At 43.0% G+C, this 25,998-nt stretch overlaps 1 long non-coding RNA gene across 2 annotated transcripts in view; it reads left to right on the forward strand.

Moving 5' to 3' along the window:
* The window catches only part of LOC143695385 (uncharacterized), a 152,372-nt gene extending 126,640 nt beyond the window's left edge, over positions 1 to 25,732 (forward strand). For both annotated transcript variants that reach the window (XR_013184521.1, XR_013184522.1), the window contains exons 2-3: positions 11,545 to 11,656; positions 25,561 to 25,732. This is a non-coding gene — a long non-coding RNA (uncharacterized LOC143695385). The remainder of the gene's footprint in view (positions 1 to 11,544; positions 11,657 to 25,560) is intronic.
* Positions 25,733 to 25,998: the final 266 nt, after the last annotated feature.

The following is a 25,998-nucleotide window of genomic DNA, read 5'->3' on the forward strand; positions in this document are numbered from 1 at the left end:
ATTGCTGGTGCTTTAACCACCATTGGTATTAACAATTACTCACAGTTCTGGCACTGTTTGAAAAACTTCTCTTGCCTCACACAATTTGTTGACAAGGAGGGCTGTTCTCTCCTGGATCTCTTGACCTGAAAAGCTCTCCTCTCTTTTTTTTTAAGTAAAATTTCAGATGCATGTAAGGAAATGTAAGCAAAAAGGAACAGTGATTTATTTGTTTTTTTAAACAAAGCTGAAATTCAAGTGAAGCACATCTTACATACAAAATGAAATGTATCGATAGAGATGGAGCAAGATTTCTTTCATTGTTTTTCAGATAAAGTGAGTTGACATTATAAAATTCCATCTTCACTTGGACAGAAAAACTGTTTCCTACCCAAGCCTGTCTATTATCTCAACACGATGAGATATAATTTTATATTTACAATTTCTAAATTATATTCTATAATAATTTCTTGTCATTCCATTCTTTGAGAAAGAAGTGTCAGCTCACTTTGACTCACCACTGAGTCACAGTACAAGTTCACTTGAGAGGCAACCTGCCCAGAGCCCCAGACACTGAGGCTGTGAGAGAAGCACAGTGACCCCTCCATGCTCAGTCAAGCTGTGATTCTACAGCAGCAATGAGCCTGTGTTAAATGGCAACAGATAATCCTGAGGATCTGAGCTGTGGCTGTAAGATGTCATTTAAGGAATTTTTTTTCATAAGTAAAGAATATTAAACAGGGATGTTGCCTTCTATGAGTTTAAACAGTTTGTTAAAAGAACTCAACACCTCACAAACATTTGAATTGGCATTTCTCCCTGGTTCTGATTAAAAGCTCAAATAACTCTTTTGAACAGGATTTCCCCAGGTCAAGTCTCACATGAATTCCCCCATTTTTACCTCCTCAGTCTCCCTGACCCTTTGCCATCACCAGCTCCACTCAAACCTCCCCACACCCGGCCCAGCCCCACTCCTGCTATTGATGTGCTGTGTCTTGGGTGCAGTGATACAAAGGGAGCACAACCCCCCTGACCTGTGATTGTGTTTTCCAGACCTCCCTCTCTCACCAGGCACTGCCTGGTTTCACTTCTGAGAAATTGGATCAGATAAAAGTTCAATTGTTTTGCACTGAATTGCAGCGAAGCAGCGCTGTCAGTTTAATTAACTCCTAACCCGAAGCCTCTGATGAAGGTGCTTGGGAGCAGAGAGTGGAAATAAAACAAATGATGGCCCAGTTGTTCCTAGCAGGGCTGAGGTGTTCTTCACAAGGGAACAGTGTACAGAGAACATCTCTGCAGCTCACTGAGCCTGGAACCAGCTCTGTGACCCAGAGCACAGAGAGCAGGGAGAAGAACTGGAAAAGGAAACACATGTTGGGTTGGACCTGGCACAAATTACTTTAGAGGGAAACTTTGGCCCATACAAAAGATCAGTTCAGGCTGGAACACAATATAAAGTTAATTTTTCAAAGTTTTTAGTGAATTTTGAGAGCAGAGACTGTGTTCTGGCTTGTTCAATCACATCAGATATAATCTGTAAGGATTTTAAAGGAAAGATTTCTAGAGGCATTTCCTGGATAAAACCAAATCTCTCAAGTGGGCTTGAATCTGCAGAAGAGGAATCCACTGAATTCACAGTTGCTTACTCATTGACCAAAGCCCATGGGCTGTTTCAGCTCCTGCTTTAGCCTGGCAAGGTGGGGCTAGAGGTGTGAATATTTAATTTCTCTGACAATCTTGTTTCTGTCTCAGGCTTTTTGTGGCTGATGCAAATCTGAACTATGGGCAGCACGATGGTGAGGGTGACTGAGCACTGGCAGGGGTTGCCTGAGGAGGTTTTGGACTCTCCACCCTTGGAAATATTCAAAAGCCATCTGGACACAGTCTGGCCACTCCCTCTAGGTGACTGCTTGGACCAGATGACCTCCACTGGTCCCTTCCACCCATAACCACTCTGGAGACTGGTTCCTCTACAGAACAGGCTCAGAGATCCCTGTTCACTCCTGTAGCTGCTCTCCTCAGTCCCCATTTCCTGAAGTGGCTCTGGTTTTAGGGGGAATGTCTAGGAAATAAGTGACTATCACGCTGGCAGGTGGATGATTCAGGGAAGTACAAATAAATGTTGCTCCAAAGGAAGAGAGAAGCCTTATTCTGCTTTTACTTCTCCTCTTTTTCCCTGCAGAGAATCAGTGGGGTGTATCCAGCCAATGGTCACCTCTGGGGATGTTGGAAGAGGGTGAACACTTAAGAATTTGTATTCGATTAGTTTTGCATCTTTTCTTCCCTTTGGTCACTTAAAATTGTACTGAGCAGAAGACAGCTTCCCTGGAAGTGAGTCATCATAGCAAACCCTTCTGTGAGTAGCTTTTGGCTGTAGTGTCTGGTACAGATAATTTACAGCATTTGTTGTTCAGGACTGTAACAGTTTTTATTGGGCCTTTCTGTCTTGGGCAATACTATGATGCCCTTCCTGGAGGGACAGTAAATAAATCAGATGTTTATCATGATGAATCAAACATTATGACTTTTAAAAACTTTGTTTTCTGAAAGTATTTGCTCTCTTTGCTTGAAACATATTGTTCGTGCCAACACATTTCCTAAGAAGCCTGCAAAAAAAGCCCCAAAGACAAAACAGATACAAAGGAGGAAACATATGTTTTAAAATGGGAGATGTGTTCTTCTGAAAACATTGGTATGTCTAAGTCTCCAAATATGAGCAATTTTTTCATTTTATTGAGACAGACTTGCAACCCAACTAGATTTGACATGAATAGTAAGAAAGACCCTCTGAAATCTGGCACTACAGGAGAAACAACATGTTTGTATCCAAAACATCCAGAGGGGAATTATGCAAAGAGATTAGTCATCACTGGAGCAAAGTCTTAATTTCAAGAGCTGATTTATGCTGGGCCACAGCACCAACTTCTCTTCCTGTGCTCGTTCCCTTGTGCAATAGGAAAGGCTTTTGCCCCCCCTGCAACTGATGCTGGCTGAGGCTTGACTCTGATCCAAGCCATAACAAATATTTGTGAATTGCAACAGCACAAACCTGACCTGAGGTTGGTCAAGAAATACCAGCCCAGGCTGGTAAGCAGCAAGACATGGAGGCCTGACTGGAGAGCTGAGCTGACCCACCAGCTGTGACTTCAGCTGGCCACACTCAGAGCAATATCTGCTTTGCTGGCTGGGAGTAAAATAAACACAGCCTGGGTTCCTGCATAAACTGAGATGAGTCAGGATTGCTCTGTCACAAACCTACTGTGAACTTTCAAATATTGACTGACAGCATCCATTCCTGGAACACAATAAAAGCTGTAATTAATAAAACAGCTTGTGGTTGTGGAAAAAACTCTAAGATTGTCGTGCAGGGGTATATGGATGGCTGAGAAATTGAGAAATCATAAGAAAAAATCAAATTAAAGGAACCACAGGCTATGTTAGTTTTAAAATATGCATGACTTTGAAAGAAATTTGGGAATGGCCAGATTCTTAAAGCAGAGATTTTAGAGTCTTCCAGTTTGCCTTTCTGGCAGTTGGTGTTGACAACAAGTTCATAAAGTTGTTCATAATTTTAGAAAAACAAGCAAAGCATAACTTAGTATGTTCTGTAACTTCTATTGATTATTTCTGGGCTGGAAAACAAGCCATAAAGGAGTTAATGCAATTATTACAGAGGCAACTCCACTACCTGTGCTTCCTGCTGCTGGAACCATTCCCTTGTCCCAGCATGGGACAGAGCTGACTCAAGCTCTAACTGCAAAAGGAGAGTTTCCCATCAGTATTGCCAAGTACCTCAGTTTAACTCAGGGAATTCCCTTCTGCCTCATGATGCTGGGGGTGGCAGATTTGGGGCTTTGTGCTTTCTCTTCCCCCTGCTCTGCCTGGCTTGGGAGCAGCCCAGGATCTGCAGGCATGGATGGCATTGGGAGCATCTCTGGGCACTCAGCCACACACAGGGAAGGGCAGAGCAAAACAAGGGGGTGCTCAACATCCTGGCCATGCAAGGGCTGGAAATGATGGCTCATTAAGGAGAGGGAAAGCTAAAAAATGTGGCTTTCTGAATCCCCCTCAGCAGGTGGGAAGGGGTTTCCTGTGGCTGCAGACATGGTGCTCCCTTGGGAAAGGCTCTGTGGAGCAAAGATCTTGTCCCTGCATGCTGGGGGGAACAACACACCAGGGCAGAATGGCTGCAGGAAGAAAAGAGAAAGAAAGTGACATATTAAAAACTCAAAACTGAGAAAGGAAGCTCCAAGAGGGAGGAATGATGGCAGCAGTGTCAGGAGCCAGCAACCCAAAGGCATTCATCTTATCCTTGCAAGTAGGATCTGATAACACACACGGTGATTAAAAGCTTTGTCTTTGCACTGTGTCCTGGGTCCTCTATAGGTGTGTGAGCAGCTCCACAGCTGGTGTTTGGGGCTGTCAGCCCAAGGAGCTTTCAGTTCCCATTCATTGATCCTAAGTGAGCTGCAGGGAGCCAGGGAGAGCAGGGCACTGCCACTCATGCTGCTGTCACTCCTGTTTGCTGCTCCATGAGCCACTGAGGAGCAAAGCAGTGCAAGAGGAGCACATGGGAACCAGGCTGGCTGAGCACCTCATCACAGCTGAGATCCACCCTCCTCCAAGGCAGCTGATGGAAGAGATTATGGCTGGGTTGTTGTGCATTGGTACCATTTGGATTTGGAGAATTCACTGGTTTGGGCTTGTGTGTGTTATTGTGTAGCAAAAAAAAAACCCAAAAACTTGAAATTTCTGCTGTGCTGTACAGTTCTGATGAGAGGTGCAGGGCTGGCAGATGCCTGCAGAGTGAGGGAGAGCCTTCCTGCATGTGCTCCAGATGGGACTGGGCTGCCTTTCTTGCCTGCATTGCTCCAATTGGCCATTTTGCCTGGTTTGGGAAAACAGCAGGAGATTCCTTTCCCCTGACTAAATGAATAATTAGATCTATTTCAGTATTTGCAAGAGAATGCTAAGCACTATAATTTCCAGAAAGCCAGGAGATTCACTCATGGGGGGTGATGCCACCAGTGGGATGTTGCCCCACTGTGAGTGGGAGTGAAGAGCCTGACTCAGAGCTGTACCAGGAACTTTCTCAGTCTGCTCAGGGCAGTTAATCAGCCTCTTAAATATTGTTCTGATTGCTCAAAGTTCAGGCCCAGCCTAAGGAGGGGGCAAAAACATTTGCAAAAACATTTTGTTTCTGAACCTGCACTTTAGTCAGTCACTGTGTCCTGCCCGTGCTGTGGGCAGTGCAGGTCAGCACCTGGTACCTTCTAGAAATCATTTTCCACCAGCACATTCCTGCTCCAGGGGAGTGCTGCAAACAGGGCAGTTCCTGTGGAAATTAGAGTGCATCTCTTGGTGTTATGCTGCTTTCTTTTGTCCCTGTGCTTCTGAGGTTTTTCATTGCAGCACTGGGCCTTTGCTCCCACCTGTGAGACTGAGCCCTGCCTGTGCTCACAGCCTTGTTGCTGCAGTGTGACCTGTGGGGTTGGTTTTGAAGAGCCTTTATTGATTTGTCACTTAGGAGGGAAGTGATAAGCCATGTGCTGGTCGAGGTCTCCCTGTGTCTGCAGCCTCAGCATCTGCTGCAGTCACATTTTCTGCACAGAGGTGAAAGTCAAACATCTTTTTGGAGAGGAGTCTCAGGGTTTGCAGGCCAAATCTTGTAGCTCTTTTCAGCAGGCAGTGAAAACAAAATGTGATCTCTGTAGCTTTGGGATTTATTTTGTTACTTATCTGTGACTCTGGGCACGGCAGGACCTCGACCTGCACAGGGGGACCTGGCACATCACCTTGATATGCAAGGGATCACAGGGCACTGGAAATGCAGTCCTTATGATGCATTTATGGTGCTCTGCCAAAGGGAAAAAAGCTTGAGTTAAAGCAAGAGTTGTTGTGATTGTATTATTTTTTCTTGGACAAAACCTATTTGAGGCAAATTTGTGAAACAGTTTCACACAAGAAAGCTGGTCAAAACTTGGAAAAGAAAACAAAGCAATTTAGTCCTTCTTTTTATTTCCAGTCCAAAATACCTCATTTTTAAATGTGTCCGTGATATTTTTATCTTTTTTTTTTTCTGGATCAAATAAACCAAAACTGTTTCAGCTTGAGGCTAAGCAAGAAATCTTTGATTAGCCGCAAATGATGGTGTTTTTTTGTTCAGTATTTCATTTTCCCAAGGCCAGCAACACAATCATTTGGCATCAATCAAAAAAAAAAAAAAAAAAGCAGCTTTCAATTCTTTGCTCATTTGTGGTCTGATAGATCCTCCCTGCTTTCCTACCAGTTTGGTCTGTCACGCTGTGGGACCTCCACATTTTCAGGGTTTGTGCCTCCAAGGCTACAACTCTCTAGAACTAGAGAAGCCAGCTTTTCCAAATGCCTGAGGCACCCCCTTCCTCTTCTGTCTGATTCCAACACCCACTTTGTTCTGACCACAGCTCCCCGTGCCCCCTCACCCAGCATGAAGGGATCACACCCCAATCCAATAAGAATATTTCCCTTCCTGTTGCTGAAGGGGGCAATAATTGGACAAAAAAAATCACTTCTGAGAAGGAATTTATTCCATTGTTATTTAGAATTGTAGTAAAAAAATTAATGATGAAAACAAATACTAATAACCAGACAAGGCCAGTGCCAGAGGCTGGAAAAATCTCTGCCACTGCCAGGAGCAGCAAAAGAGCTGTGACCCAGCTGTTTTGTGTCCTGGTTAGCAGATGTCTCCTTTGCCTGTGGAAAAGCCCTGAAAAGCTCCCAGGGCTGCTTCAGAGAGAAAGAGAAAAGGCTGGGGGGCACCAGTGGCTGCCAGAAATGAGATCCCTCTCAGCCCTCTCAGCCTTAGGGGGGTCAGGAACTGTTGTGTGAAGTCTTTGAGCTGCTTCCCCTCATGCAGAGTTTTACACCCAGGAGCTTCATCAACTCCCCTGATAATCCCTAAATCTGAGAGCCATAAAACAGGGTGCACCTCAGGCTGAGATCTTGGAACATTATGCAAATATATTGGAGGTTTTTAGTAATTCCCTTTAACATGGGAAATTGGGTAAAGGAAGAGCTCTTTGTCTGACCCAAATGAATTTACCAGGCAAAGCTGACTGCAACATTAGTCTTCATTTATAGATCCATGAGAGCATCCAGGAGTTAATAGCAGTGTCCATATTCCCATCCTATACATGAGAAATAGGATAGTCCATCAAAGTGTTTCTTTATTTGCACAGCAAGCTAGAAGTATTACCTATATTGGGGTATTGCTGATTTTTGGGTGTTGTTTTCAGGATGGGGGGAAGGGAAAGAGTTCACTTATAATACATCATGCAAATCCTGATGTGGTCAGTACGTAAATACCCAGTCAACACTCAAAGGTTGTAACCCAAGTGTGTAACCTGGTGCAGGATTTTATTTGTTCTTCTTTCCCCCAGGACACAACAAAATCCCAAGAGATGTCAGGCATGGGCAGGCCAAACAGCTGATCTCTATTTGCATTTTGGGTGTAGCTCTCAGTGGGTGGGTTTTTCAAAATGTGTCTAAAATTGCAAAGGAACACAAGTGCAGAAAGCTCCTGGGAGCTGTGCTAAACCACTTCCCTCAGCTGGATTGACTTAACAAGATCAAATACATGTGAGCAGGATGAGAACTCCCAGGTTTAAACTGCTGCTCAGGAAATTCAGGTTAAACATTAGGAAAAACTTTCTAACAGTGAGAACAGTTGCATATTAATAGAAATTGCCGTGGGAGGTTGTGTACCCAGTGCCACTGGAGGCTGTTAAGAGCAGGTTAGAAAAACATCTGTCAAGAATGATGTAGGCAGAGTTGGTCCTGGCTTGGGGAAGAATTATGAATTAAATGAAGCCCCAAGATCCCTTTCAGCCCAATTTTCTCTGCTTCTGCAGTGTTGCATAGTAGTGGTTGACAGATAAATTACAATATTACCTTTTTTTTCCCTTTTCTAAAGTATATATTTTGAGTTCTCTCTTCAGTGTAGCACAAATACAGGTTTCAGCCAGGAAAGGTCCATAAGCAAATAAATCTCAGAATTATTTAACAAGCAAGAAAGAACAGCACCCTTTCCCCCCCCCCCCCTTTTTTTTTTAAGGGAATGAATTTTCCATGGGGGAAAAAAGAAGAAAAATATGAGGCCCCAAAGAAGATGTATCAACTTGGGAATGATGATTTTTATATTAAGAAAATAAATTTAAGGTGTATCAAAAGCTCATAACTTTGGGAAGAAAAGAGAGGGAAAGAAGAGAAAGAAAAGCAGAGATATCATTAGAACAAAACCCTAGAAAAGGAGAAAATCCTAAACAAATTAAATTATACATCTAACGAGCACAAGCAGACATCTTCTTTCAAAAGAGATTTAACCCAATTCTTCAAAGAAACAAAACCCAGCAGTAATTAGTAAGTGCTTTTATCTCTTCTGGATTACAGTATCCAATAAAGCTGAATTCCTAGAGGTGATGTTCCTCCTCCCCAAAATATGAATCATTAGAAGATGTTGTGCAAGGCTTTTTCTGCCTCAGCCCAATAGGATGCTACCAAAGTTGAACAGCTTGGGCTGTGCTTAGTCTGCATATCAAAAAATCAGCTGTGGCCAGACCCCAAGTGCAGAAATGGAAAAAGAAACTCGGGAAACTGGGACTTTTCCTTTGATGTTCTGTGAGTTATGAATCAGGCCTTAAAATCCTGCTGGTCTCCAGTGTTTTGACACAATACTAAAGTTTTGTAACTTCTTCAGCAGAGTGAAGCTGGAGGGTAACAAGGGAAGGAAATGTGGTAAGCAATAAAATTTATATTCTGTTTCTTTGCTTGGGAGCAAGTGCCCCAGCCACATAAAGTGAAGCCGTGCCCTTGTTTATAAAGTGCACATTGTGCTATAGCTCAGACAGGTAATTCCATGTGGCTCCAGAGTGCAGACCTGTATTTCACATCACTTGCAAATCCAAGTCCAGTGCTCTCAGGCAAAGGAGGATGCAGATCCCTGTCACAACCCCAAGGCATGGGAAAAGCTCTTATTTACTCTTTGTGGAAATTTCATGCCAGGACTAACCCACAAGTGACTTCTGCTTGCCACTGAGCGGTTCTTTTTATGACATGGATAAATACACCATGAATCCCTGATGGAAAACTCATCATGTCTCACACAGAGACACCAGGCAACAAGTATTTCAATGTGTATTGGACTTTCCTTTCTGCCTTTGACGTTGCCAGAACAACTTGCCCTAATCCTGTAAGTGAGATGGGAGGCTGGTGGGCCAGGAGGGATCTGCCCCCAAGTGTGGCCATGGTTTTGCCATGCAGAGATGGGGGCAATGAGGGTGGGAAAACCCAACTAAGGCAAAGCTTGTGTTTTCTGCCATCCTTTGAAAAAAAACAACAGAAAAATAAATCATCACAGAAATATAGGTCAGGGTGAAAAAAACACAACTCAGGAAGGTTTTCAAACCACTTCAGAAAAAATGAGGATCAATTCCTGTGCTACTGCCTTTTGACTTTTTAGCCAGGAGACGTGCAACTGGTAACCCAGAATCTGCATGCTGAGCTGAGTGGTTGTTAAGCACTCAGATAAAGAGAGGCAGACGTTGCCAAAATTTTTCTCCAGCCAGTTCTTTCAGCCCAAACATTCTCATTACTTTTCTATGGATTTAGACATTTCCCAGTGGGTAGCTTCTCTTCCTTTAGTTCCCATGTTCCAGGAGACAAAGTTAATCTGTCTCAGCAGAGGTGCCCAGGCTCGGCGCTGTCAGCAGGGTTCATATCAGTGCCATTAATCATCTGCTGGTTGCTGTTCTTTCATTTCCTTTGGCTCACTCGTGTTCTCAGCTGTCCTCCTTGCTTTGAGGCACACATCTCTCTGCCTGCCCTGCATGGGCAGCAGTGAGAGGCAGCTCCAGGCTCTGCATGGAAGGGAGACCTGCTGCTCCTGGGGGGTTTAGCTGTGCCTGGCATGTGGGGCAGCTCCAGCCATCACAAACTCCTCACCAGAAAAAGCAGCTCCTGTTCTTCTGCAGCCTCTGCAGCACAGGACCCCACCAGCAGTGGGATGACATTTCAGAACTGGACAGTTGTCCCTTGCCCAAGCTGACAGATGTGTCTCCATTGCTTCTGTGCCATGTTGCAGCCTCCTGCCCTCTCCAGCTGGGGATCTCACTGCTCCTGTAAAACCCAGGAGTACCCTCACCCTTGCAGCTTTTTCCCTTGCATAAATGCATCCTATACAACTTAAGGTTTGGGGTGTTTTTAATCATACATACCAGAGTAAGAGGCATGTTTATTTTGTTCACCACAGTTTTGACACAGTTTCTCTGTAGTCTTTACATACGTCTTCCTGGTTATGCTTCTATTTTTCCTTATTATTGAGATTAATTCTTGAGCTTAAATGAGATGAAGTCATCTTGAACAAGCTTATTATTCTTACTAATATTGAGATAAGTCCCTGTCATTAGTAACAAGGGTAATTATTAGTAATATTGCCACTTGCTGTTTATACACTGTTGTGTGTAAAGTTCTTTCCAAACAGGTAAAAACTATTGCTGTTATTTTATTGTGATAAAATTCACAAACTCAGCAGCTGTGATCACTGCCCTCTCCTTAAAGGTGAAACAGCACTGGTGTGACACATTATCCTCTTCCAAGCTAAAATGAAGCATCATGCCACTTGCCAGACCAAAGGCTCGTGTAAGGCAGGCTGTGAATCCAGGAGTTCTGGAAGCCCACAGCTGATTACAGAGAGTTTGAGAAGACACAGGAGGGAGAAGGAATGCTTAGTGCAGTGTAGGTTTGTCTCCATCAGAACTGCAGATGTGTCACAGCACAGCTGCACCCAGCACAGTGAGCACAGCCTGGAGCCCTGGGTCTCCAGCCCACCTTTGGTCTGCCAGCACTGCTCCCTTCCCTCCCTCTCTGCCTCTTTTCAGGAGGTTTGACCCCATCAGGCAGTGCCATAGGTGACAGCAACCTGAGGAGAGGTGGGGTGGGGATGTGACAGCTTGAGCAGCAAAATGGGAAGCACAGCTGAAAACACCCCACAGCACAGTGAAATAATGCTCTTTGTGTATTGTAGGTGCATCTCTGCAGGGAGGCAGCTTCCAGCCAGAGGAGCCCATGGACACAAAAATTACATTTTTCACTGTCACAAACTCTTTGAGCCATTATTAGGGTTCATTCTGTGCCCTGGGTTGGGCATGGAGGCAGGCAGGCAACCACAGCACTTGGTCCTGCAATTACTGTGTCTGGTATAGAGTGATTGTCTCAAGTGCCTGGGATTTTGAAAATTATTTATTTATATTGCTACTTTATTTAAGCATTGTGGTATCACTCTGATACATTTATTGACCAAAGTAGCACTACTTTTGCAACAGAAAAAACCCTAGGTCTCATTTAACTTTGTCTGAAAAATAAAACAGGTAAATCAAAAATGTGTACAGAATAAAGGCCATGAAGGCAAAGGCAGAGGGTTGAGGTTTAGTGGCAGGATGTTTCTGTCTGTTGTAGCTACTTTGACTATGCTTCAGAATTAAAAATAGAGAGCCTAAAAACGGATTCCTAAAAGCCTTTTCTTATTCCTAGGCCAACTTCAGAGAGGCAGGGATTTTGCCCAGACTACAGGCAGTGCCATGTTCCTGAGGGGTACCAGAGCTCCCTTCTGAGTCCAAAACTGATCCTGGAAGCTCAGACCAAGGTGGGTTAAGCCTCCCCAAGTTCAGCATTTCTCTGGACCAAGCTGAGGTCCTGGTGAGTAGTCACTTCCTGGGCAATGGGACCAGGTGCTGCCTCTCTGTCCCACTTGTTCTGTCATCTGCAGAAGGCAGCACTCCTGGCACTGCTGCAGCACAGATAATGCTCACTGGCTGCTGCTGCTGCTCTCCCCTAATTACCAGGAACATTGCTTTAAGGAGTTACAACTCCCTGGAATGATGGGAAGAATGAACTGTTTGGAGCTCAAGTGAGTAATAGGCAATTGCAGGCTGGAGTATCTTTAATCACTTTCAATTTTAAGTACATTTTTGAAGAGTGTGGCTCATTATTACCTGGCAGATCATGATGGAGTTCTACATTTCTAGTAGCCTAGATTACAAATGAAAACAAAAATTTTGTCTACAGGGTGTACTGGTTGGCAATTTCTTCCCTCAGAATGACCAGTGGCCAACACATTCTCTGCCAAGATGATATTTCTGCCTCAAACTTTGGAAGGGAGGAAGCCACACCACCTGTCTGGAGTGGAAGAGGAGGGAATGAAGCTCACTCCAGGCACAGGCAGTGCATCACCCTGCACTGCAGCTGCCTGGGAGGAATGTCTGAAGCAGCAGGACATGCACAGTCATGAGTACTGAACTCCCACTGGCCCCAAATGGCTGAAACTGTTATTATCCCCATTCTTACTGTGCATCTGCAAATGCCCTAAATTCATTACCAGCACATTGATGCAAACTGTTTTCCCCCCAATTAAAATATTTCCAAATACATTTTCCCATTGTATGCTCAAGATATTTCTTGCCAATGGAGCAAATGGAGTTATCTCCACCCTGCTCTTGTGGGAGCCTGGAGGAGCAGGGCAGGCAGTGGATCCCATGGGTCCAAGCATTATAAACTGCAGTGGCCTGTTGGGGAGCAAAGGGAGGGATGGCAGCACAAGAACTTGGCAAATTGGATGTTTTAAAATAGGATTTATACTTCTTGAGCAGGGAAGAACAGTGTTAAAGGACTCCCTGCACCATCAGGAACCTGGCCACATATATGATTGGCATTTGCACTGCTAATGAGACCATCTCTATTATAATGAGCTCATTACTATTTCTATTACTATTGTATTTTGCATGCTTCAGAAATCATGCAGGGAGCTGCTTTTTACTTCTACTTTCTCTTTATACCTTGGAAACTCTCAGGGCAATCCCAGTGTCTGCATAACACAGGAGAAAGAATTAACCCCTGTGGAGAGCCTGAGAGGGAGTGGCTGCTCCTAACTGGTCATAGCAGGAGAGGGAGAGGGAGAGAAAGGGAGAGAAATCCAACCACGATTGAGTCGTGGTTGGAAACTAATTCAGTGAGGAGCTCCCATGCTGTGCTGAAACCCAGTGACAAGGGATTTTTATGAATGTATCTCCTATTCAGGAATGTCTGTGCAAAATTAGTCTGCTCCTAAGGGAACACTTGGCATATAGATTATGCTCTTTGTCAACATTTTCTTCCAAATATCGATTTGGATCAGATTTTGTTTCTCTGCTATTTTGCAGTACTTTGCTTTAATAAATTTTGGATATGCTAAAACAAAGATATTTTGGCTTTGTAGCAATGTTCAAGTTTCCAGTGTTGCTCAACTGGTCTGATTCATGACCCTTGAGATGTCCCTTTCCTTTTTCAAGTTCCAAACATATGTTCAGTAGGACAGACCCCAGAGACAGGTCTCGCTGCCTTCCAATAATTCTGTTGGCTTGGGTTGCTTTGGCTTCAGTTCCTCACCATCAGCAATTCCAGTTGGATCTTCAGTAGCCACTGCCTCAGCTCTAACTCTCAGTGAATGGCCAACACCCTGGAAAGCATCCTCAGCCTAAATTTCAGGCTACTTGGCTTCAACAGTGCACCATGAGATGCAAGTCAGAAAGAGAGAATTAAAAGGGACAACTCTGCCCCTTTGGAAGCTCCCAGAAACCTCTGGAAGTGAAAATGAATCCCCACTGCAAATCAACTGCTGGAGAACCACATTGATGTGTCTCATGGCTGCCACTAATAGGTGTAGGCACACCAGTTCCTGCCTGAGCAGAGAAAACATCAGGATGCTCAGATGTGGAAGGAATTTGGCACTCTGGACTCGAGCTAAAGGCTGTAATTCCATTGATTCCAGTAAGAGAGGACAAACACAGGGATTTTTATCACCTTGGTTGTCATTGACTGCAGGAGTAGGATGGTTTAACCTCACCAGACAGGTGCGAGGTATCCAGGTGGGAATGGCCAAATGCCAGACTGCATTCCTCATCTACTTATCATACCCTGGCCTTGGCAATCAGCACGGAAAGAGACTGTGCTTGGATATTTCTGTTCATGATGACTCCAAACCCAATATTTTTCTTATATATACAATTCAGACAAATTCTGCAGTCATGGGTGAAGTTCAAGAATTGGACAAGAAAATTAACAAAGAACAAAAAAAAAAAAAAAAAAAAAAAAAAAAAAAGTAAATGTGCAAGTACATCTGCCTGCTGTTGGAGCTCCCAAGCTGCATTTTGAATTTTGGGTCTGTTATTTTGTTAGTTTGACGTTGTGGTTAGGGTCAGATGCAGGCAGCTTTGTACAGGAGGAGAAATCCTGCACAGTAAAACTCACCACCCTACCAGGTTCCCACATGTAAACTGCCATCAGGAACCTGGGCTGGTGAGTTTTGTTTCCCAGGGAAAAGGCTGCCCCAGGGTGTTCAGGGGCCTTTAGAGCTGAGTGGCTCCAAACTGAAATCAGGAACCTGTCTTAAAGGAGGACATCAACATGAAAAAAATAAATAAATAAAACCAGTCAACTGGGTGTGTTCAAAGACTCCGTTTCACAAATTTGTATTGAAGAAAAATTGGGATAAAAAAATTCAGATGAAACTTCTCCCGCCTTGTTTGAATAGCTCAGCAAGAGCAGAGGAGAAAGAAATAATAAATATGTAGAAAGACACAAAAGATGCTACCTCTCCTTCAGGAATTTAGTGATTATTTAAGTGAACCTAAAGTCTGTTTTTCTCAGTATCTCAGAAATGTGTCCGTGTTGTTCTTTTGTGAGCTTTGTACTGCACTGATAGTTTGTTTTTAATAACCTGTGGAGTGAAATAGGAAAATTAACAAGAATTTTGTTTCTGGCAAGATTATCTAGAGAATCTGCCTTTGGCTGGAAGTAGCAAGAGTCTTTCCTGCAGGTGTCTGTGGGTGCCTTGGGGTTTGAGACAAGCTGAGCTCCTGCCACACAAACCAGCAGGAGTCAGCTGAGACTGGTCCCTTCCTTAGGACAAAGGGAAGGAAAAGAGAAGGAAGCAAACTGGGACCCTTTAAATTGGTCCCAAATAACCACATCCAAGGGAATTCCTCCAAAAGGAGTGCAAATCACCATCCATCAGTCTCTCCATGGAGCCATGACACACATGGGGCCAGCTTTTCGTCCTTCAGCTGCTTGGCCTCAGGAATTCTGCAGTCCTCAACAGATGTGGGTCTAAACTTCACATTTTGGTCCTTCATTGCCCTTCCTCTACCTTCCCAATCCAAAAGAGCCAGGAAAGCCCTGTGGAATGTGACTAACATTTAAAACCTGGCTGGGTGTTTCACAGGCTGCCTCCTCGCTGTGAGCACGATTTCAGTTCAATTAAGAATAGACCCCCTCCCACTGACTTGGTTCTTCAACCTAATTCAAGTTTTAACCCTGTACTGCTGATGCTGTATATTTTCTGTCTGATTTGGGGGGTTTGTGGTGATGTATTTCTTCAAAGAGAACAGATTTAATCTATAGATCCAAACTGGGATTACTGAAAAAGGTCACACATGCACTCCCTCAGCCCTGCTCATCCTCACAGCCGCTCATTTAATTTCAACATCAGTAGAGCCTGAATTTTAATATTATTTGTTATATTTAGGGCAGATGACCTACCCAGTCAGAATAAGAGATTAGAAATTCATATTTTAAGGCATTATGCAAAAACATAGAAAAAAATTGACCTTGGCTTAAGTACTTTGAGACCACTTGTGTGTAATTTAAAAATCAGGACAAGAATCTGAGGAGAAGAAAATGAAATAATGCTGGCAAAGATCTTTGGGGTTTAATTTATTTTTTTTTCCCTGCATGAGAGTTTCTGTACACAGAAACCTTGAGACAGTGGCTGGCTCCTTTGTGAATTCAGGTGTTTGTACCAAACAAGATTACTCAGGAGCAATAAGAATGACCCCAGCTGTTGTATGCTGCTAGAAACCTTTCAAATGGATAAGGACATAGTCAGTAATTGCAAGGGAGGAAGACCACATGGCTTAAAGTAACCAGGTGGGAATCAATTCCTGCTGTGAAAATTTTTGTCCTTGTTTTATGGTATGTGTGGTAAAATGAAAAGCGTGAGTATAAAAATCAGTATTTCCGTAAATAGAAAAAATGAAAGTTCATTCAAAAATGAATAATGGAGCCAGCATGGTGTGAAATCCCACTGTTTTAAAATAATACCTAATTTAATTGCATCAATCTTCTAAAATAATTAGGAATGTGAGAATAATCAGTTTTCCTTTCATTGCAGACCTTTTCATGTGCATTCTGAAAACATTTTTTATTTGGTTTGCTCCCACAGCTTCAGCTTTAAAGGTCGTGTTTTATCAAAATATCATTTTCTGATGACTTTTTTATTATTCTCAGTGGCACTAACAGCACGCAGTGGCTGATCTTTCTTCAGAAACAGTAAAGGAAGTCAGTGATTTATCCATATAACCTAAAAATACAGGATATTCCTCTTGCATTTTAATTTAGCACTAATTAGCTGAGAGTTTTTGAATATGTATTTAGAACACAAGGAACAGCTCTGGCCTTCTGTGTTGATTTTGTTACTAAGTTTCAGGAAATTAAACAGTTCAACCTCAGAAAAAGAGGAAAGCTGAATGCAATAAATGCTGGCGCAACTGAAACTGTGATTTTTAGAATTCAGTGATACAGAGAATGACATTGACACATTTTTGAGGAATCAGAGCCCAGATTGCTCCTCGAGAGCTGCACACCTGAAAAAACAACACAGGAAGCAAATATAAAAATAGTGAAACATTCTGGATTAGGGGAAACAAATCCCCCTGGGGAAGAGGAAGGCAGCACTTCCTCATGCTCACAGCTGCCCACGAGCCAGGGATGGAACTGGTGCTGCAGGCAGGGCACAATTTGCAGTATTTCAAAAGGACATTGGTGTCAGAGGTCCTGTGTAAGTAGTGACAGATCTCAGGTATCTCAGGAGTTCTTTCAGCTGTGAAGCTACTTTTTCCCTCTTTAAATGCACTGCAACAGCACTGTCTCTGTCTATAGCCAGTTTTTCTGATCCAATACCACAAGAATTGACTACAAGAAGGAGCAAGGCTGAAAGGACAATCAAGAGGACTTTGACATGGGGCACAGGCCCTGGGTGTTTGCTGTCCCCTCACCATCAAGGAGGCAAGTTCAGGAGGAAATGCTGCAGAGCACTGGAAAAGTTACCAAAGCACTGGTATGGAAACCGTGCTGTCAGGGTCCAGGGATGGCAGGGCTGAACAGAGACTCCAGAATTCTTGAGCCAGTTCACAGTGCCAGCAAGGGCCCTGTGATTCACAGGGAAAAAAATGCAGCCTGTCTCTATTCAGTGCCCCAAGCATAAACCACATAAAACTCTCTGGAGTGACCTCCCATGCTTTTGTTTTGTTTTGTAAAGGAAGATTTCCCCTTGCTTGAGCCTCTATTTTGTATCATGACTGCAGTAAGAAATAGTTTACTCCAGAGCAGTTCATAGATCCAGGTGATGGTGTTTCTTTGTTCTTAAGATACTATGAGCATTTTCCTTTGCTTCAAAGGTCTGTTTCTTCTTTCTTCATTTGCTTCATGTTTTAGAGTATTTCATATCCTCTGTTTTCTCCCCAGAATTTTTTTTTTTTTGTAAATGAAATGTAGGCCTGGATCAATACTCTTCCTGTTGCTGCAGGGTAGCATAATAAGTGAAAGATGTTTTTATAATTGTTATGAGGACACGGGGATTGTTTCATTAATGCAAGGAAAATGTGTATGAGTTGAGTGTGAGCTTTCTTTACTTGTGGCAAAATGTCAATATTCCTAAAGCATCTTACAGTCAGCAGTTTCAGAGGGCAGGTTATTTGCAAAATAGCCTCACCACTATAATCCAGTGACACATAAATCTGCTGCTCCCTAACTTCCAGCGCTGTTCCTTCCAAATCCAAAGTTAAATGGATTCTATTCCAAGAGCTGAGTCCTCACCTAAACTGCAGTTCTTGAAAGATTTGCTGTTACTGAGGAAATTGGTCTCCTACATATTTCTATTGAATAATTTCCCAAGGACCTATCTTCAGTGCATGGTAATACCATATATTGCAGTGTTGTAGCTTCTGGATAGTCTAATAGACATGTAATCTTATTTTAGCAGAAACCCACATGCTCATAGACTTGTACAGAGCAGTAACTGGCTGTACAAATAGTCCCTCTGAAATCAACAGGAATCCTTGTCCAGGTATTGTTTCTTATATTAAAGTATATTCACAGCTCATTAGCTCACACCAATGACTTCAGCAGAGTTACTTCTCAACTTCTATTACAGTAAAGCTCAGGCCCTTTTCTGGTAGGCAAAGTATCTTTTACTTTGTGTAATAGGAAAATGTGAAAATTGCATTTGAACACAGTAACTTTCCAATGCATTTCAGGCCTCCTTCAGCCAAGTTCATGAAATCCTGGTTGCTCAAAGGATCTTATTCACAGTTACTTAATTCTACAGTTATTTTTACTTTCAGTGACCCCATTGGTACATATGACAATGTTCCTGCTCCTGCAAAGGGAGCAGTTGGCCTTTTTTTGTGGATGATTTTGGATAGAAAGGAAAATACAGTAAATCATGCCTGTTACTTAATGGAACCATGTAAATTTCTTAGGCTGTGCTACCCATCCCATTTCCCTGAGCAAACTGGAAACCAGCAGCAGACACCATTTCCTGTGCTTGTTCTCTCACCAGCTTCCTTTTGGTCTCCCATAATTGCTCCTTTCCTTTCTAAAACTTCTGCAAATTTATGGCTAGAGAGTACACTTTGCTGCTGTACAAGATCAAAATAGATATCTCAAAAAGACACAACTGCAACTTGTCACAGGGTTTCAGTTGTGGTGGAGGTGATGCTTTGTGAAGGCTGACCTAGAACAGAGAGTAGATGGAGCTAAAGAATAAAGGAGAGATTTGTTAGAAGGGATTTATTAGAAGGCCTCAATGGATCCACCTTGGGCAGCACAAGAGCTCAGCCAGGGCTACACCCAAAATGAGCCAAAACAGTCACAAAATGGATGACTGGTCACGGGGTCTCTCACTTTTATAAGTTCTGGATCATTTGCATATTGGAGTTAATTGTGCAATTCCAGCTTTAGCTTATGAAGTCCCATCCTTCTTGTTTTTCTCCCTTCAGTCCATGTTGTTTGTGCTCTTGGGCCTGAGATTTGGATCATTTGTCCTTGGTCCCCAGCTAGAGAAGGAATTGTTCAGTGTCCCTACTCTGTGAAGAGAGCTTACTATCCCCTAATATGAAGCTCAGAGTACACACTAAAGCAGCACAGAATCTGAAAAATTCAGATGAAAGCTAAAACCTGAGGCATCAGAGGGTGGGAAGTGGGGCAGTGACAAGGACTGGCCTTGGCAGTGCAGTGAGGATCTCCCTTCGCTCTGCTGTCCCCTCACACTCAGACAGGAGCTGGGGATTTGAGTGGCTTTTCCTCAGCATGGCTGTTGTGCTGTGCCACACAGTTGCCATGTCCTAATCTCAAGCACCCTTCCTGCCATCCCTGGACAATCACTCTTTCACAAAGGCTTTTCAGCACAGACCTACAAACACTCTCAGGCCTTGGCCTGGCCCTGCCCTGCGACAAGCGAGGGCACACGTCCCCTATTGCCTGCCGAGGCTCACGCTTACCTGGGGTGTGATAGCCCAGGATCACCTTGGCCTTTCAAGGAGAGCTCTTTTCCAGCCATTTCACTGTGATAAGTGAGGCCAGGGACCTGTCTAGCAGCCTATTTGTAGCTGCACTGCGTGGACTCAAAGCCATGTGCGTGCTCCTCTCTCACCCAGATAAAATAGCCCGTGATGAATGCCACAGTGAGAGCAGCGGAGAGAAGCGCTGTGAAGAGGGTTTGGAGGACCTGATCAAACGGCTCTGGAGAGCCCTTGAAGCAGCCTGTCAGGAAAACGTGGCCGTGCGTGTGCTCCTGAGTGTTCTGAGGGCTCACTGGCCTGTCTGCTGCTCCTGGGAGCAAACTGCTCTCTCCCACCAGCAGGGCTCTGCAGGCAAAATAATGCCAGAGCAGCTCAGGTGCCAAAATCAGCCCCCACTGCCTTTGTTCACGTTGCCAGATACAGCTAAATAATGAACCGCAGTCATTTAGTACAAGCCTCTCTCACCTCCTGTTGATTTGATGTAATAGATGTACTACAGATAAAGTAGGTGCAAATAATGCTTCATTGTGAGCCAGTGGTGCAGAGAACTTAAAACAACACAATGAAAGCAGTTTTAGCTTTGTACAGACTCAAACCCACCTGAGGAAACTGGGCATAAATCTCCCTTTGCTTGCATTGCTATGTGTATTTTACCCTTGTTATTTGGTAAGACCTACGCTTGTTTTAACTGCCCCTCTTTAATTTATTGGGATTTAGATCCTTTATCAAAGCCTCAGAGTGTATCTTATGGAAAGATACACTTAGACTCTTTCTCATTCAGGAAAAGCAGAACACAGTAGGATTTCTGGATTTTAGCAGTCCCAGTAAGTTGACAAAATATTAACTCTCACCCCCCAGCATATATAATATCACCTAACATTCACAAATGTAAACAAAGGAGTTTCACCATCTACTCCATAGCAAACAATGCTGTGATATTTTCTGCCACCATATGTGAGACAGAGAAACACAAAGAAATATTTCAAGGAAAATAAAAAGAAGCAAGAAAGCTTAGGACACAACCTGATAGTGGCATTGTGGTCTCGCTTAAAGCCTGAACAGAGAGCCTTTTTGGCTGAGTGCTGGCTCATGGAGGCTTGGTGTTGCATGTACAAGTATTTTCTCATATTCCTTGATTTCAATGCTAAGAATTAGGATTTTATGTTATTTTCAGATAAACAGAACTACATAAAAAATACCTGACTATCATCATTCTTCTTCTTCTAAGGGAAACAACAAAGTTTTGTCTATCCCTTAGGGACAAAAAGAAGCTGTGTTATTGAATACCTCGCCACATCATTTTCCTGGTTTGTTTGATGGGATGACTATGATTTACAGGATTTCTTTATGAGACTCAATTAAATATAGAATTTATAATATTCATGCAGTTTCTGTGCCAAATATACATAGTGCTGATACAGCAGGGATCTCAAAATATCAACCACCTGCTTGGAAGGAACACAATTATGAATACATCTCCTTAAACAATAATTCATCATACTCAGAAGCCTAAAGTTAAGCTGCTCTAGAGCCAACACAGCTGCTTTATCAACTTATTTGGGGGATACTGCTGACTTACAGTGCTGGGAATCATTCTTGCATCTCATAGCTAAGATTAAATTCAAGAATTTAGAACCCTAGGAAGCAACACTGACTGTGGCATGAAGGATCCTGATTTCCAGAGGGGAATCCAGAGCTGTGAATGCCATGTCCACTCTTCCCATAGAGTGTGCCAGGAAGGGAACCATTCAGAGATAATATATTCACAATATCTGTGGGAAACCAGGAGAATCTTTGCACACCTCACTGAGGATTGCAGGGAAATATCCCCTCTCCTCGAGGATCCTCACCCTTAACCCCCAGCCCCTCCAAAAGATGGTTATGGGGTAGAGTTTTCCCCTGAATGAGGTCAGCTGAGGTACCAACTCAACAGAGCCAAAAAAGCACCCTTTTCCCTAGGGAAAGCTGCTCTACCCACAGTAATGAAATTAATTTTAATCCTCATGACTTCATGAGAAGACTTTGATCTCACATACTTCAGCTTTATGATGTTTTGTTTTTTTTCCCAGCCAGGCTGGAGCTACAGAAGTGAAACAGACTGAAGACCCTCAGAGCTGAGCTTAGAGGACTCACATACAGTCTAGGGAGATAAATGTGTGTAGCAAAAATGGAATCACAGGACCTGAGTGGGGCTCTGAAGGATAAAAACCAGCACCCCAGCATGATAGTAGCTTTAAGTCCATTTTCACTGCATGGATGCAGAATCCTACTGTGCCCATTCCAGACAGGTGTTACTCTAATTGGTCTTTTCTAACTTCGATTTTACAGCTTCCCTTAGCAGCCAGGTTCACTGTTTAAATATCCTTCATTAGGAAGCTTTTTCAAATCTCTGATTAAAAATTTTGTTCTATGTAGAGCCAGGAACACTTTTTGCTCCTTTGGTGACCAGGAGTGTATTTCAGAGGCACCTTTTTTGCAGACTTTTTGAGAATTAGAAGACTATTACCATGTCTTTTCATTTCAAAGCTCTACAAATTCACCACTTTCAGTTTTATCCTTATGAAGAGGAACTTCTTGTAAAATTCTTTGTAGTGCCTGTTGCTCTCCTGGAACCAGGGTAACTTAAGCCCTTTCTGTCCCTTTCTCACCAATTGGATGAACATTTCTGGAAAGGGGGCACCAAAATCTCTCTTAGTTAATAACTAATGTCATCCTGATTAATGAGCATTCCTAAAATGTTCAGACATACTGGGATAAAAGCCTCCTGAGGAACTTTAGGTAGTCAGAGTAGGAAGAAGTCTAACACTGCAAATACAATCTGTTGAGAAATACCACTTTTACCTGTAGTATCCATGCTTATAGCAAAAAGGAAAACAGCCCAAAATACACAATCCTGCCCATTTTGGTTTTGCATTATTACTCTGTCTCCAGGTCTTCCTTTTGAGAACATGTTCCTGACCAAGGGGTTTTCCAGCCAAGTGGTGGATTTGTAGTCCAGCTCTGAAAGACACAAGACACCTTTGAGGGGATGATTCCTACCTGGCCTTTGAAAATCCCTCCAGACCAAATAGACCAGGCCTGTTTGTATTAAATACAACCTGTGCCACTGTAAAGACAGAAACCACCCCCTAATTTCTCTGTAGGAAATAACCTTTAGGGTTAAATAAGGAAAAAAGAATTGTCTTTTCAACCAGACTGTTACTGCCTGAAGGATCCAAATAGACTGGGGGCTGTTTTCAGGAGCAAAATGCACAACAAACTCAGGATGGGATACGAACACAGCAAGAAAACTTCTGATTTATTTGAGATTACAAGGAGATTTGCCTATCTTATCCAAACCCCTCTTCTAATTAGCATTCTCATCTCTCATTTTACCTTTTGCTCCCAAACAGTGCTGGGGGCTTGGTCCTAGGACAGCTCTCTGACATCCACAATGTGTGCCTTCCCCATTTGACTGAAGCTTCATTTCAGTGATGCAGAAAATTAATTAGGGCATTTTATTTCTTTCATAACTAGACCTATATACTGTTTCTAAGGCTGCAAATCTGTTAACTCTGTGAACGAATAAACACAAAATTAGGTTCCTTTTCCATGACTTCTGAAGATGATAGCAACAACAGCCATGAAGGAATCTCAATACAGAGTCTGCTGTTCTAACCATGCTGGAAAAAATTCTCTGTACCAATTAGAGAGATTACTTTCCTCCCAGTGATACAGAGAACTGAAAAATCAGGCAAATATACTAACCAGATGTCACTTTATCAGACAAGAGGAAGGAGTATTCCATGGTGAATGGAAGACATTGTGTGGGATGCCCGTTGGCTCATGCAAAAATTTCCTTTTATTCCCATAATCAGTTTTTCTGTGTTTTTTCCCCAGCCTTTGCTCAGGAGCAGCATGAATAGGAGAAAGGGCTCCTATTTGTGTATCTGTGGCTCAGCTGGAGCAGTGGCCACAGGCCCTGAGGAGGGGATGGCTGTGTACAGGTGATCCTCACCTGCCATGCTGGTGCACCTCAGTGGACCATTAAAATGTCAGGAGGCAAAAACGTGGATTCATGTCTTCAGCTTCACTCATTCCAAACTTCTACAGGGCAAAACTGACAAACCACTAAAGATACAGGAAGAAATAAGGCCACAAAAGGGATTCACAATACCAGCAACCAGGTGTAACCCCCGTGCTCAGATGTTTTTATTCAACAAGGCTTTGGAAATATTAGTCATGTTCAGGTTTTCAAAAGTCATATATTTCACTGGATTAAAACATTTGTGATATTGGGACTCCATGAGTGAAAAATAGTTCTTTCTACCCATATCTAAAAATATGTGTTTGAAGCTCAAGTTGATTTAATGTCAATTCATGCTCAACTGTGCGTGTGATGTTTGGATATAAACAACATTTTCACATTGCACAGTATCACCCTACTGCTGTTGTGTCTTTTCTCAGACTTAGTTATGTATCTTTAAGGTATTTTCTTCTTGGGGCTGATTAGATAATTCAAAATGCCTGCACTAAAATTCACTGTCTTTAAATTGGGCTGAAGATATCATAGTTATATATAGTCCAGTTAAATTACTTTGACTGAGCTAACTTGCTATAAAATGGTATCTTTTATTCCAAAACTGGCCAAAAGGTTTTCCACCATGTATTGTTGGTGAGGTTAAAACAACCAAACAGACACCAGACCCAGCACCTGCTCACCTGGAAATCCCCTGTGTGATCTCAGCAAGCAATTCTGGATAGAGCACCAAAGAAAAAATCAGAAATTGAACATAAAGCCCCTTTCTGCTGAACCCCAAACATGTGCTGGATGCTCCCCAATCATTTTAGCTGTGATTTTGTCCTTGGCTGCTTGGAGAGAAGGGAGCGAACCTCAGCGCATTTGAATCACAACAGCTGTGATGACGAGTGATGAGCATTTATTCCAGCAGGAAGTCTCACCCAGGATCTTTCCTAACTGTAAGATCCCTCTCATTGCCAAACAGGATATTCCATGCCACATTATGCTAATGTAGTGGCATGTTTCCAGCAAGCACAATTTGTCAACAGCACCACAGTGACAGCGATGACCACGATCCCCTAACTCAGCCACCCATTGCATCTAATAATTGTTACTGCATTTGAAATCCTCCATAGCTGTTCCTCCTTTGTGGCCACAGAACTAACAGATCTGTTAAACTCCATGAGGAAGAACTGTATTCTCAAAAAGGTAAAATATTTGTTGTTTGGGGACAGCTTAATCTACGCTGTCCCCAAACAGCACTCAACAGGGCTCGTTGCAGTGTGAATATTGTCCTGGATCATAAAGTGCTTTTAAATAAAAAAAGGTTAGGTAGGGCAAGAAGACATTTTTGCACTGTGTCTTTATACTCTTTTTGTTAAAGATATTTTTTGTTAAAGTTTGTTACAGTTTGAGTTTGTTGTCCCAAGCTCAAAACAAACTGTATAAAGCCACATGCTGTATTATGGTAATGGAGGATTAGCAAAGCAGTATTTTTAAAAACTAAAAAGGACACAATCCTTTTATGTTATTTTCAGATAAACAGGACTACAAGTTTTATTTAGGGGTTTTATTTATAGAGAGGAAGCCCTCAGTCCAACAGGAAGGTTCTTGGTCCCCAAATCACCTTGCATCTCCAGCACCCGTTTCCATGCTCCCCTGCCCACTGGCAGCTCCTCTCCTTGATTTGTGCAAAGGCAGATTAGGCAGAGGGGTGAGAGCTGAGAGAAAATGCTTCTTTGCAGCAAACAGAGCCTGCAGACACCGCTTCCCCCAGCACCGGGTGGCAATTATTCCTGTGTAATAGGCAGTCACCCCCTGACCCTCTCCTTCAGCATGCAACGCTTCCCCTGTCAAGTGCTAATCCCTTTGTTAGCTACTCAGCTGCACATTCATTTAGGAGGGCTAATGATTTACACTGTTCCCTCTCTGCAGGATTTCGATGGACATGTAATTAGAGGTGAATGGAGTCTTCAGAGGTACGGCAGCCACGAAAGCCAGCGGCAAAGTCAAAGTGTTTGTCTAATTTTGCAATCGGCTGTTCCAGTGAATGAAACCATGTGGTCAGCTGTGCACAGAGGAGAAGAAAGTAGAAAAGAAGGGAAAAAAAAAATCTGCCTTTAAATAAAATAGTGGGTTGTGTGGCATGCACAACAAAGCTCTGAGATGAAAAGGAACGTGTTTCAAAATATTTTTGGTTGGGGTGGCAGAGAGCATGTTGGAAGATAAATGCCAGCAAGGAATCCGTTCTTCTGTACAGGGGAAAAAATATCTAAAGGTGAAAAGCTTTGTTTTAAAGTGCTTGAGATGCTTAATCATTAGCAGAATAAGTGTGAGAGCTGGAAAGCTACAGAAAAATACATGAAGGTGAGC

Source organism: Agelaius phoeniceus, chromosome 16 (genome assembly GCF_051311805.1).
Source record: "Agelaius phoeniceus isolate bAgePho1 chromosome 16, bAgePho1.hap1, whole genome shotgun sequence".
Taxonomy (NCBI): Eukaryota; Metazoa; Chordata; class Aves; order Passeriformes; family Icteridae; genus Agelaius; species Agelaius phoeniceus.